Here is a 13,840-nt window from a genome sequence, read left to right on the forward strand (position 1 = left end):
AGAGGTCAGTGAGGGCAGCCTCTGGGGCGTGAGGTCAGTGAGGGCAGCCTCTGGAGCGAGAGGTCAGTGTGGGCAGCCTCTGGAGCGAGAGGTCAGTGAGGGCAGCCTCTGGAGCGTGAGGTCAGTGTGGGCAGCCTCTGGGGCGTGAGGTCAGTGAGGGCAGCCTCTGGAGCGTGAGGTCAGTGTGGGCAGCCTCTGGGGCGTGAGGTCAGTGAGGGCAGCCTCTGGGGCGTGAGGTCAGTGTGGTCAGCCTCTGGGGCGTGAGGTCAGTGAGGGCAGCCTCTGGAGCGTGAGGTCAGTGTGGGCAGCCTCTGGAGCGTGAGGGCAGCCTCTGGAGTGTGAGCAACCTCTGGAGCGAGAGGTCAGTGCGGGCAGCCTCTGGAGCGCGAGGGCAGCCTCAGGAGCGATAGCAGCCTCTGGAGCGTGAGGTCAGTGTGGGCAGCCTCTGGAGCGTGAGGGCAGCCTCTGGAGTGTGAGCAACCTCTGGAGCGAGAGGTCAGTGCGGGCAGCCTCTGGAGCGCGAGGGCTGCCTCAGGAGCGATAGCAGCCTCTGGAGCGAGAGGTCAGTGTGGGCAGCCTCTGGAGCGAGAGGTCAGTGTGGGCAGCCTCTGGAGCGTGAGGGCAGCCTCTGGAGCGTGAGCAGCCTCTGGAGCGTGAGGTCAGTGTGGGCAGCCTCTGGAGCGTGAGGGCAGCCTCTGGAGCGTGAGCAGCCTCTGGAGCGAGAGGTCAGTGTGGGCAGCCTCTGGAGCGTGAGGTCAGTGAGGGCAGCCTCTGGAGCGTGAGGTCAGTGTGGGCAGCCTCTGGAGCGTGAGGTCAGTGAGGGCAGCCTCTGGGGCGTGAGGTCAGTGAGGGCAGCCTCTGGAGCGTGAGGTCAGTGAGGGCAGCCTCTGGAGCGTGAGGTCAGTGAGGGCAGCCTCTGGAGCGTGAGGTCAGTGAGGGCAGCCTCTGGGGCGTGAGGTCAGTGAGGGCAGCCTCTGGAGCGTGAGGTCAGTGTGGGCAGCCTCTGGAGCGTGAGGTCAGTGAGGGCAGCCTCTGGAGCGTGAGGTCAGTGAGGGCAGCCTCTGGAGCGTGAGGTCAGTGAGAGCAGCCTCTGGAGCGTAAGGTCAGTGAGGGCAGCCTCTGGAGCGTGAGGTCAGTGTGAGCAGCCTCTGGAGCGTGAGGTCAGTGTGGGCAGCCTCTGGAGCGAGAGGTCAGTGTGGGCAGCCTCTGGAGCGAGAGGTCAGTGAGGGCAGCCTCTGGGGCGTGAGGTCAGTGAGGGCAGCCTCTGGAGCGAGAGGTCAGTGTGGGCAGCCTCTGGAGCGAGAGGTCAGTGTGGGCAGCCTCTGGAGCGAGAGGTCAGTGAGGGCAGCCTCTGGGGCGTGAGGTCAGTGAGGGCAGCCTCTGGAGCGTGAGGTCAGTGTGGGCAGCCTCTGGAGCGTGAGGTCAGTGAGGGCAGCCTCTGGAGCGTGAGGTCAGTGAGGGCAGCCTCTGGAGCGTGAGGTCAGTGAGGGCAGCCTCTGGAGAGTGAGGTCAGTGAGGGCAGCCTCTGGGGCGTGAGGTCAGCCTCTGGAGCGTGAGGTCAGTGAGGGCAGCCTCTGGGGCGTGAGGTCAGTGAGGGCAGCCTCTGGAGCGGGAGGTCAGTGAGGGCAGCCTCTGGGGCGTGAGGTCAGCCTCTGGAGCGTGAGGTCAGTGAGGGCAGCCTCTGGAGCGTGAGGTCAGTGAGGGCAGCCTCTGGAGCGTGAGGTCAGCCACTGGGGCGTGAGGTCAGTGAGGGTAGCCTCTGGAGCGTGAGGGCAGCCTCTGGAGCGTGAGGTCAGTGAGGGCAGCCTCTGGGGCGTGAGGTCAGTGAGGGCAGCCTCTGGAGCGTGAGGTCAGCCTCTGGGGCGTGAGGTCAGTGAGGGCAGCCTCTGGAGCGTGAGGTCAGCCTCTGGGGCGTGAGGTCAGTGAGGGCAGCCTCTGGAGCGTGAGGCCAGTGAGGGCAGCCTCTGGAGCGTGAGGTCAGTGAGGGCAGCCTCTAGGGCGTGAGGTCAGTGAGGGCAGCCTCTGGAGCGTGAGGTCAGCCTCTGGGGCGTGAGGTCAGTGAGGGCAGCCTCTGGAGCGTGAGGTCAGCATCTGTAGCGTGAGGGCAGTGAGGGCAGCCTCTGGAGAGGGAGGTCAGTGAGGGCGGCCTCTGGAGCATGAGGTCAGTGAGGGCTGCCTCTGGGGCGTGAGGTCAGTGAGGGCAGCCTCTGGAGCGTGAGGTCAGTGTGGGCAGCCTCTGGAGCGTGAGGTCATTGAGAGCAGCCTCTGGAGCGTGAGGTCAGTGAGGGCAGCCTCTGGAGCGTGAGGTCAGTGAGGGCAGCCTCTGGAGCGTGAGGTCAGTGAGGGCAGCCTCTGGAGCGTGAGGTCAGTGTGGGCAGCCTCTGGAGCGTGAGGTCAGTGTGGGCAGCCTCTGGGGCGTGAGGTCAGTGTGGGCAGCCTCTGGGGCGTGAGGTCAGTGAGGGCAGCCTCTGGGGCGTGAGGTCAGTGTGGTCAGCCTCTGGGGCGTGAGGTCAGTGAGGGCAGCCTCTGGAGCGTGAGGTCAGTGTGGGCAGCCTCTGGAGCGTGAGGGCAGCCTCTGGAGCGTGAGCAACCTCTGGAGCGAGAGGTCAGTGTGGGCAGCCTCTGGAGCGTGAGGGCAGCCTCAGGAGCGTGAGCAGCCTCTGGAGCGAGAGGTCAGTGTGGGCAGCCTCTGGAGCGTGAGGGCAGCCTCTGGAGCGTGAGCAGCCTCCGGAGCGTGAGGTCAGTGTGGGCAGCCTCTGGAGCGTGAGGGCATCCTCTGGAGCGTGAGCAGCCTCTGGAGCGTGAGGTCAGTGTGGGCAGCTTCTGGAGCGTGAGGTCAGTGAGGGCAGCCTCTGGAGCGTGAGGTCAGTGTGGGCAGCCTCTGGAGCGTGAGGTCAGTGAGGGCAGCCTCTGGGGCGTGAGGTCAGTGAGGGCAGCCTCTGGAGCGTGAGGTCAGTGAGGGCAGCCTCTGGAGCGTGAGGTCAGTGAGGGCAGCCTCTGGAGCGTGAGGTCAGTGAGGGCAGCCTCTGGGGCGTGAGGTCAGTGAGGGCAGCCTCTGGAGCGTGAGGTCAGTGTGGGCAGCCTCTGGAGAGTGAGGTCAGTGAGGGCAGCCTCTGGAGCGTGAGGTCAGTGAGGGCAGCCTCTGGAGCGTGAGGTCAGTGAGGGCAGCCTCTGGAGCGTGAGGTCAGTGAGGGCAGCCTCTGGAGCGTGAGGTCAGTGTGAGCAGCCTCTGGAGCGTGAGGTCAGTGTGGGCAGCCTCTGGAGCGAGAGGTCAGTGTGGGCAGCCTCTGGAGCGTGAGGTCAGTGAGGGCAGCCTCTGGGGCGTGAGGTCAGTGAGGGCAGCCTCTGGAGCGTGAGGTCAGTGTGGGCAGCCTCTGGAGAGTGAGGTCAGTGAGGGCAGCCTCTGGAGCGTGAGGTCAGTGAGGGCAGCCTCTGGAGCGTGAGGTCAGTGAGGGCAGCCTCTGGAGCGTGAGGTCAGTGAGGGCAGCCTCTGGAGCGTGAGGTCAGTGTGAGCAGCCTCTGGAGCGTGAGGTCAGTGTGGGCAGCCTCTGGAGCGAGAGGTCAGTGTGGGCAGCCTCTGGAGCGTGAGGTCAGTGAGGGCAGCCTCTGGAGCGTGAGGTCAGTGTGGGAAGCCTCTGGAGCGTGAGGTCAGTGTGGTCAGCCTCTGGGGCGTGAGGTCAGTGAGGGCAGCCTCTGGAGCGTGAGGGCAGTGAGGGCAGCCTCTGGAGCGTGAGGTCAGTGTGGGCAGCCTCTGGAGCGTGAGGGCAGCCTCTGGAGCGTGTGGGCAGTGAGGGCAGCCTCTGGAGCGTGAGGGCAGTGAGGGCAGCCTCTGGAGCGTGAGGTCAGTGTGGGCAGCCTCTGGGGCGTGAGGTCAGTGTGGTCAGCCTCTGGAGCGTGAGGTCAGTGAGGGCAGCCTCTGGGGCGTGAGGTCAGTGAGGGCAGCCTCTGGGGCGTGAGGTCAGTGTGGGCAGCCTCTGGGGCGTGAGGTCAGTGTGGGCAGCCTCTGGGGCGTGAGGTCAGTGAGGGCAGGCTCTGGAGCGTGAGGTCAGTGAGGGCAGCCTCTGGAGCGTGAGGTCAATGTGGGCAGCCTCTGGGGCGTGAGGTCAGTGAGGGCAGCCTCTGGAGCGTGAGGGCAGTGAGGGCAGCCTCTGGAGCGTGAGGTCAGTGAGGGCAGCCTCTGGAGCGTGAGGTCAGTGAGGGCAGCCTCTGGAGCGTGAGGTCAGTGAGGGCAGCCTCTGGAGCGTGAGGTCAGTGAGGGCAGCCTCTGGAGCATGAGGTCAGTGAGGCAGCCTCTGGAGCGTGAGGTCAGTGTGGGCAGCCTCTGGGGCGTGAGGTCAGTGAGGGCAGCCTCTGGAGCGTGAGGGCAGTGAGGGCAGCCTTTGGAGCGTGAGGTCAGTGAGGGCAGCCTCTGGAGCGTGAGGTCAGTGAGGGCAGCCTCTGGAGCGTGAGGTCAGTGTGGGCAGCCTCTGGAGCGTGAGGTCAGTGAGGGCAGCCTCTGGAGCGTGAGGTCAGTGTGGGCAGCCTCTGGAGCGTGAGGTCAGTGTGGTCAGCCTCTGGGGCGTGAGGGCAGCCTCTGGAGCGTGAGGGCAGCCTCTGGAGCGTGAGGGCAGCCTCTGGAGCGTGAGGTCAGTGTGGGCAGCCTCTGGAGCGTGAGGCCAGTGTGGGCAGCCTCTGGAGCGTGAGGGCAGCCTCTGGAGCGTGAGGGCAGTGAGGGCAGCCTCTGGAGCGTGAGGTCAGTGTGGGCAGCCTCTGGGGCGTGAGGTCAGTGTGGTCAGCCTCTGGAGCGTGAGGTCAGTGAGGGCAGCCTCTGGGGCGTGAGGTCAGTGAGGGCAGCCTCTGGAGCGTGAGGTCAGTGAGGGCAGCCTCTGGAGCGTGAGGTCAATGTGGGCAGCCTCTGGAGCATGAGGTCAGTGAGGGCAGCCTCTGGGGCGTGAGGTCAGTGAGGGCAGCCTCTGGGGCGTGAGGTCAGTATTGGCAGCCTCTGGAGCGTGAGGTCAGTGAGGGCAGCCTCTGGAGCGTGAGGTCAGTGTGGGCAGCCTCTGGGGCGTGAGGTCAGTGTGGGCAGCCTCTGGAGCGTGAGGTCAGTGTGGGCAGCCTCTGGGGCGTGAGGTCAGTGTGGGCAGCCTCTGGGGCGTGAGGTCAGTGAGGGCAGCCTCTGGGGCGTGAGGTCAGTGTGGTCAGCCTCTGGGGCGTGAGGTCAGTGAGGGCAGCCTCTGGAGCGTGAGGTCAGTGTGGGTAGCCTCTGGAGCGTGAGGGCAGCCTCTGGAGCGTGAGCAACCTCTGGAGCGAGAGGTCAGTGTGGGCAGCCTCTGGAGCGTGAGGGCAGCCTCAGGAGCGATAGCAGACTCTGGAGCGAGAGGTCAGTGTGGGCAGCCTCTGGAGCGAGAGGTCAGTGTGGGCAGCCTCTGGAGCGCGAGGGCAGCCTCTGGAGCGTGAGCAGCCTCTGGAGCGTGAGGTCAGTGTGGGCAGCCTCTGGAGCGTGAGGGCAGCCTCTGGAGCGTGAGCAGCCTCAGGAGCGAGAGGTCAGTGTGGGCAGCCTCTGGAGCGTGAGGTCAGTGAGGGCAGCCTCTGGAGCGTGAGGTCAGTGTGGGCAGCCTCTGGAGCGTGAGGGCAGCCTCTGGAGCGTGTGGGCAGTGAGGGCAGCCTCTGGAGCGTGAGGGCAGTGAGGGCAGCCTCTGGAGCGTGAGGTCTGTGTGGGCAGCCTCTGGGGCGTGAGGTCAGTGTGGTCAGCCTCTGGAGCGTGAGGTCAGTGAGGGCAGCCTCTGGGGCGTGAGGTCAGTGAGGGCAGCCTCTGGGGCGTGAGGTCAGTGTGGGCAGCCTCTGGGGCGTGAGGTCAGTGTGGGCAGCCTCTGGGGCGTGAGGTCAGTGAGGGCAGGCTCTGGAGCGTGAGGTCAGTGAGGGCAGCCTCTGGAGCGTGAGGTCAATGTGGGCAGCCTCTGGGGCGTGAGGTCAGTGAGGGCAGCCTCTGGAGCGTGAGGGCAGTGAGGGCAGCCTCTGGAGCGTGAGGTCAGTGAGGGCAGCCTCTGGAGCGTGAGGTCAGTGAGGGCAGCCTCTGGAGCGTGAGGTCAGTGAGGGCAGCCTCTGGAGCGTGAGGTCAATGAGGGCAGCCTCTGGAGCATGAGGTCAGTGAGGCAGCCTCTGGAGCGTGAGGTCAGTGTGGGCAGCCTCTGGGGCGTGAGGTCAGTGAGGGCAGCCTCTGGAGCGTGAGGGCAGTGAGGGCAGCCTTTGGAGCGTGAGGTCAGTGAGGGCAGCCTCTGGAGCGTGAGGTCAGTGAGGGCAGCCTCTGGAGCGTGAGGTCAGTGTGGGCAGCCTCTGGAGCGTGAGGTCAGTGAGGGCAGCCTCTGGAGCGTGAGGTCAGTGTGGGCAGCCTCTGGAGCGTGAGGTCAGTGTGGTCAGCCTCTGGGGCGTGAGGGCAGCCTCTGGAGCGTGAGGGCAGCCTCTGGAGCGTGAGGACAGCCTCTGGAGCGTGAGGTCAGTGTGGGCAGCCTCTGGAGCGTGAGGCCAGTGTGGGCAGCCTCTGGAGCGTGAGGGCAGCCTCTGGAGCGTGAGGGCAGTGAGGGCAGCCTCTGGAGCGTGAGGTCAGTGTGGGCAGCCTCTGGGGCGTGAGGTCAGTGTGGTCAGCCTCTGGAGCGTGAGGTCAGTGAGGGCAGCCTCTGGGGCGTGAGGTCAGTGAGGGCAGCCTCTGGAGCGTGAGGTCAGTGAGGGCAGCCTCTGGAGCGTGAGGTCAATGTGGGCAGCCTCTGGAGCATGAGGTCAGTGAGGGCAGCCTCTGGGGCGTGAGGTCAGTGAGGGCAGCCTCTGGGGCGTGAGGTCAGTGTGGGCAGCCTCTGGAGCGTGAGGTCAGTGAGGGCAGCCTCTGGAGCGTGAGGTCAGTGTGGGCAGCCTCTGGGGCGTGAGGTCAGTGTGGGCAGCCTCTGGAGCGTGAGGTCAGTGTGGGCAGCCTCTGGGGCGTGAGGTCAGTGTGGGCAGCCTCTGGGGCGTGAGGTCAGTGAGGGCAGCCTCTGGGGCGTGAGGTCAGTGTGGTCAGCCTCTGGGGCGTGAGGTCAGTGAGGGCAGCCTCTGGAGCGTGAGGTCAGTGTGGGTAGCCTCTGGAGCGTGAGGGCAGCCTCTGGAGCGTGAGCAACCTCTGGAGCGAGAGGTCAGTGTGGGCAGCCTCTGGAGCGTGAGGGCAGCCTCAGGAGCGATAGCAGACTCTGGAGCGAGAGGTCAGTGTGGGCAGCCTCTGGAGCGAGAGGTCAGTGTGGGCAGCCTCTGGAGCGCGAGGGCAGCCTCTGGAGCGTGAGCAGCCTCTGGAGCGTGAGGTCAGTGTGGGCAGCCTCTGGAGCGTGAGGGCAGCCTCTGGAGCGTGAGCAGCCTCAGGAGCGAGAGGTCAGTGTGGGCAGCCTCTGGAGCGTGAGGTCAGTGAGGGCAGCCTCTGGAGCGTGAGGTCAGTGTGGGCAGCCTCTGGAGCGTGAGGTCAGTGAGGGCAGCCTCTGGGGCGTGAGGTCAGTGAGGGCAGCCTCTGGAGCGTGAGGTCAGTGAGGGCAGCCTCTGGAGCGTGAGGTCAGTGAGGGCAGCCTCTGGAGCGTGAGGTCAGTGAGGGCAGCCTCTGGGGCGGGAGGTCAGTGAGGGCAGCCTCTGGAGCGTGAGGTCAGTGTGGGCAGCCTCTGGAGCGTGAGGTCATTGAGGGCAGCCTCTGGAGCGTGAGGTCAGTGAGGGCAGCCTCTGGAGCGTAAGGTCAGTGAGGGCAGCCTCTGGAGCGTGAGGTCAGTGTGAGCAGCCTCTGGAGCGTGAGGTCAGTGTGGGCAGCCTCTGGAGCGAGAGGTCAGTGAGGGCAGCCTCTGGAGCGTGAGGTCAGCCTCTGGGGCGTGAGGTCAGTGAGGGCAGCCTCTGGAGCGTGAGGTCAGCCTCTGGGGCGTGAGGTCAGTGAGGGCAGCCTCTGGAGCGTGAGGTCAGTGAGGGCAGCCTCTGGAGCGTGAGGTCAGTGAGGGCAGCCTCTAGGGCGTGAGGTCAGTGAGGGCAGCCTCTGGAGCGTGAGGTCAGCATCTGTAGCGTGAGGGCAGTGAGGGCAGCCTCTGGAGAGGGAGGTCAGTGAGGGCGGCCTCTGGAGCATGAGGTTAGTGAGGGCAGCCTCTGGGGCGTGAGGTCAGTGAGGGCAGCCTCTGGAGCGTGAGGTCAGTGTGGGCAGCCTCTGGAGCGTGAGGTCAGTGAGAGCAGCCTCTGGAGCGTGAGGTCAGTGAGGGCAGCCTCTGGAGCGTGAGGTCAGTGAGGGCAGCCTCTGGAGCGTGAGGTCAGTGAGGGCAGCCTCTGGAGCGTGAGGTCAGTGTGGGCAGCCTCTGGAGCGTGAGGTCAGTGTGGGCAGCCTCTGGGGCGTGAGGTCAGTGTGGGCAGCCTCTGGGGCGTGAGGTCAGTGAGGGCAGCCTCTGGGGCGTGAGGTCAGTGTGGTCAGCCTCTGGGGCGTGAGGTCAGTGAGGGCAGCCTCTGGAGCGTGAGGTCAGTGTGGGCAGCCTCTGGAGCGTGAGGGCAGCCTCTGGAGCGTGAGCAACCTCTGGAGCGAGAGGTCAGTGTGGGCAGCCTCTGGAGCGTGAGGGTAGCCTCAGGAGCGTGAGCAGCCTCTGGAGCGAGAGGTCAGTGTGGGCAGCCTCTGGAGCGTGAGGGCAGCCTCTGGAGCGTGAGCAGCCTCTGGAGCGTGAGGTCATTGTGGGCAGCCTCTGGAGCGTGAGGGCAGCTTCTGGAGCGTGAGCAGCCTCTGGAGCGTGAGGTCAGTGTGGGCAGCTTCTGGAGCGTGAGGTCAGTGAGGGCAGCCTCTGGAGCGTGAGGTCAGTGTGGGCAGCCTCTGGAGCGTGAGGTCAGTGAGGGCAGCCTCTGGGGCGTGAGGTCAGTGAAGGCAGCCTCTGGAGCGTGAGGTCAGTGAGGGCAGCCTCTGGAGTGTGAGGTCAGTGAGGGCAGCCTCTGGGGCGTGAGGTCAGTGAGGGCAGCCTCTGGAGCGTGAGGTCAGTGTGGGCAGCCTCTGGAGCGTGAGGTCAGTGAGGGCAGCCTCTGGAGCGTGAGGTCAGTGAGGGCAGCCTCTGGAGCGTGAGGTCAGTGAGGGCAGCCTCTGGAGCGTGAGGTCAGTGAGGGCAGCCTCTGGAGCGTGAGGTCAGTGTGAGCAGCCTCTGGAGCGTGAGGTCAGTGTGGGCAGCCTCTGGAGCGAGAGGTCAGTATGGGCAGCCTCTGGAGCGAGAGGTCAGTGTGGGCAGCCTCTAGTGCGTGAGGTCAGTGAGGGCAGCCTGTGGAGCGTGAGGTCAGTGTGGCCAGCCTCTGGAGCGTGAGGTCAGTGAGGGCAGCCTCTGGGGCGTGAGGTCAGTGAGGGCAGCCTCTGGAGCGTGAGGTCAGTGTGGGCAGCCTCTGGAGCGTGAGGTCAGTGAGGGCAGCCTCTGGAGCGTGAGGTCAGTGAGGGCAGCCTCTGGAGCGTGAGGTCAGTGAGGGCAGCCTCTGGAGAGTGAGGTCAGTGAGGGCAGCCTCTGGGGCGTGAGGTCAGCCTCTGGAGCGTGAGGTCAGTGAGGGCAGCCTCTGGGGCGTGAGGTCAGTGAGGGCAGCCTCTGGAGCGGGAGGTCAGTGAGGGCAGCCTCTGGGGCGTGAGGTCAGCCTCTGGAGCGTGAGGTCAGTGAGGGCAGCCTCTGGAGCGTGAGGTCAGTGAGGGCAGCCTCTGGAGCGTGAGGTCAGCCACTGGGGCGTGAGGTCAGTGAGGGTAGCCTCTGGAGCGTGAGGGCAGCCTCTGGAGCGTGAGGTCAGTGAGGGCAGCCTCTGGGGCGTGAGGTCAGTGAGGGCAGCCTCTGGAGCGTGAGGTCAGCCTCTGGGGCGTGAGGTCAGTGAGGGCAGCCTCTGGAGCGTGAGGTCAGTCTGGGCAGCCTCTGGAGCGTGAGGTCAGTGAGGGCAGCCTCTGGAGCGTGAGGTCAGTGAGGGCAGCCTCTGGAGCGTGAGGTCAGTGAGGGCAGCCTCTGGAGCGTGAGGTCAGTGAGGGCAGCCTCTGGAGCGTGAGGTCAGTGTGAGCAGCCTCTGGAGCGTGAGGTCAGTGTGGGCAGCCTCTGGAGCGAGAGGTCAGTGTGGGCAGCCTCTGGAGCGAGAGGTCAGTGTGGGCAGCCTCTGGAGCGTGAGGTCAGTGAGGGCAGCCTGTGGAGCGTGAGGTCAGTGTGGCCAGCCTCTGGAGCGTAAGGTCAGTGAGGGCAGCCTCTGGGGCGTGAGGTCAGTGAGGGCAGCCTCTGGAGCGTGAGGTCAGTGTGGGCAGCCTCTGGAGCGTGAGGTCAGTGAGGGCAGCCTCTGGAGCGTGAGGTCAGTGAGGGCAGCCTCTGGAGCGTGAGGTCAGCGAGGGCAGCCTCTGGAGCGTGAGATCAGTGAGGGCAGCCTCTGGGGCGCGAGGTCAGCCTCTGGAGCGTGAGGTCAGTGAGGGCAGCCTCTGGGGCGTGAGGTCAGTGTGGGCAGCCTCTGGAGCGGGAGGTCAGTGACGGCAGCCTCTGGGGCGTGAGGTCAGCCTCTGGAGCGTGAGGTCAGTGAGGGCAGCCTCTGGAGCGTGAGGTCAGTGAGGGCAGCCTCTGGAGAGTGAGGTCAGCCACTGGGGCGTGAGGTCAGTGAGGGCAGCCTCTGGAGCGTGAGGGCAGCCTCTGGAGCGTGAGGTCAGTGAGGGCAGCCTCTGGGGCGTGAGGTCAGTGACGGCAGCCTCTGGAGCGTGAGGTCAGCCTCTGGAGCGTGAGGTCAGTGTGGGCAGCCTCTGGAGCGTGAGGTCAGTGAGGGCAGCCTCTGGAGCGTGAGGTCAGCCTCTGGAGCGTGAGGTCAGTGAGGGCAGCCTCTGGAGCGTGAGGTCAGTGAGGGCAGCCTCTGGGGCGTGAGGTCAGTGAGGGCAGCCTCTGGAGCGTGAGGTCAGCCTCTGGGGCGTGAGGTCAGCCTCTGGAGCGTGAGGTCAGCCTCTGGGGCGTAAGGTCAGTGTGGGCAGTGTTATGATCCCAGGCAGCCGAAAAACGAGTCTCCCCTTTGAGAATTATTCTATCAAGCCTGATCTGACTAGGAGGTCGGAGATATACTGACATGAAGATTCATATGTAAAAATAATTGGGTAAATTTTACAGAGAGTTTAAGAATGTGGTCAGTGAATAAGAAAATAGATAAATGACTGGTTATGAGATGTGGATAATTTGCTGGAGACGTGTGGCTCGCTTCGGGAGGGCTCTGACCCCACTTGAGTGCCAGACATTGTGAAGGGGAAGCTGCGCTCCATTTGAGCTCCCGTTGGAGAGGATCCCCTGTTGGATATACCTTCGAAAGAAAGGAAGTGTGCAGACGTTCCAGCTGGGGAATCGAGCTAGGAACGTTGTGGTCTCAAGTCCTGGACGGCAAGGAGAGTTTGTTAAGCCGCCCAGAGACATTATCGTTGGCCGTGGGAGCGGCCTGATCAGACTCCATCAGAGGGAGACCGCCCTCGACTAGACAATCTGTGGTAAGCACGATTTTAAGCGAGTTTATAGTGATTACTTGTAGTTGGTCGTGTGCCCAGCAACAGTAGCGAATGTTTATTGATAAGTTAGACATGTTTTGGTAAGGTAGAAAGCCTAAATAAGAGGACGAAGATGAGAGAGACAGCTGGAGGGACGAGCAGCACCTCCTCTCCTCTCCCGTCGACCGCCTGAAGCCAACTGACTGGCGGCGGAGAACCCTCCCAGAGTGAGGGGCCGTGCGCCATGGACCAGTCCAAACGGGAGAGTATGCTCTCACAGTATGTAGAGAGCAGATAGATGTTAGATGCAAACATATTGTGTGGATTATTTCGTCTATGTGTTTATAAGGAAACGTTTTTATTGGCGTGTCAATGGGTTGCAGGTTTGTCTTTGGAAGAAGTTGCTGAGAACTTCGAGCCAGTAGAGTGAGTTAGTGGAAGAGACTCCAAGACTGTTGAAGGAGTAGTGTACTCTTCCTCAGAGTAGCCCCAAAGTGAAGAGTAGAACCTCGAGCTGTGAGGAGAAGCAGTGAAGAGGAGTGTCATGTGCTTCTGTAATGTCAGTGGTGAAGCACCATTGTTGCTCAAGGAAAACTTCATGGTGTAACAGCCAGGAGAGCTGTGGAGAACCCTAGTAGAAGTGGTGAAGCACTGTAGTTGCTCAAGGAAGACTTCATGGTGTAACAGCCTGGAAGAGCTGCAGAGGATCCTGGTAGTTAAACCCCGGAAGAACCTGAAGATATCAGGGTAGTTGTTACGGACCCGAGTCCATCGTCGGAGCACGGAGCAGTGACGACAACGCCATCTGTGAGTCCGCTCCCGAAACCCACTCCAAATGGACAACGCCATCTAGTGAGGACGGGATATACCGGCCACAGGTGCTGGATTCCCGTCTTAATCAGCTCATAACATAGCCGCTGCTGACCTCTGGTGAGGTGGCGTTTAGACAGTGAACGCCATCTATGGAGCTAATAGGTGGACGTTTGTGTCTAAGCCTGTGAGGTTCCCTAGAACGTCCCCAGTACTAATGACGTGTCTGATTGCAGAGTCGACCTGGGACTGCTGTATTGGACGATGGATCAGACTACCCAAGGCAGCCAAGGTCTCTTCACGAGTCTGCTGAAGAAGCTGTGAATCACTCCCGGACGAACTCTGTTGAGAGTATTAGCCTGCCACTGACGTGGCAGTATTAGGAATCGCCTTATCCGGGGCTGGCTGGTGGAAGAGACTAGCCACTGTGGTGCTTAGTGAGGAGAGCGATCAGTGGGATCACATGAGGCTCCTGCCTAGGGCTCGCAACCCTAGTATCGGTCGTGGAGTGGCCTACACAGCGGAGCTGATCGGAACCTGCCAGCTACCGGCTGGATTGTGGTTGAAGGCCTCCATGACGGAGCACCCAGTGGAACTGTGATTTGGCTGGCCTGTGGCCAGGGTAGATTCGCCAAGAGAATGATAGAGGATTCATCGTGAGCACCGTGGACCATCCTGTGTCTTCGGAGGAAGACAAGCTTGTACATAATCGTGTAGTAATAACCCCTGTGTGCAACTGTTATATATTTATTTATGGTGGTGGTGAATATATATATAAATCAGAACATTTGTATCCCTCCCCCTTTAATTTACCTTGCGTTACAGAACACACCCCTTGAAAGCCTCTACTAACTTGGGGCCGGATTCCCAAACTCTAATAACATCAGAGAAGAACCCGGTTGCGTCCCAGTACGGCCGTAACAGTAGTGAACTTCCAGATGTGGACGGGAAGTTCTAGTTGAGTACTTGTAGGGAGTTGGTAGAGTGTTTGGTTGTCATTAGCGTGCAAGACGCAGTGAAAGGTGAATGATTGTTTGCCATTTTTTGTACAAAGGAGTTCTTATACTGAAGTATAGAGTTACAGTCGTAAGCCGGATTACCTGCAGAGACATACATATGTGTTCTAGGACTGATAAGGTGATCGATTGATCATTGTTGAATATCAAAGAACATTTATACTAATATTTATGTTATTGCATTCATACTCTGGTATTCCTTGCACATGTTTATAGATATATATTCTCTTGCTGATAGTGCAACATTGTGTTATAAGACTTGACCTACTTGAGGAGGTTGGTAGTATTAGATGGTGAATCAAGAGATAGGATACCACTTGATAAGCAGATGATAGAGTTCTGATGGTTTTGGAGTGCAACCTGACTGAAATAGTATAGAGTGTAGGATTCATTGTTATTATTACATTTGTGTATGTATTGTGTATGTGCTTTGTCCAGTAAATGTATTCAAATTTGCTGGTGTTTGCCCTTGTCCTAGTGAGGCTACCCAGGAAGTAGAAAAGAAGGAGAGAGAGAGAAAGAACCAAGAACCACAGCAGTAGACAGGGTAGAATGGAATACTAATAAG

The sequence above is a fragment of the Procambarus clarkii genome, chromosome 65, assembly GCF_040958095.1.
Source record: "Procambarus clarkii isolate CNS0578487 chromosome 65, FALCON_Pclarkii_2.0, whole genome shotgun sequence".
In the NCBI taxonomy this organism is placed as follows: domain Eukaryota; kingdom Metazoa; phylum Arthropoda; class Malacostraca; order Decapoda; family Cambaridae; genus Procambarus; species Procambarus clarkii.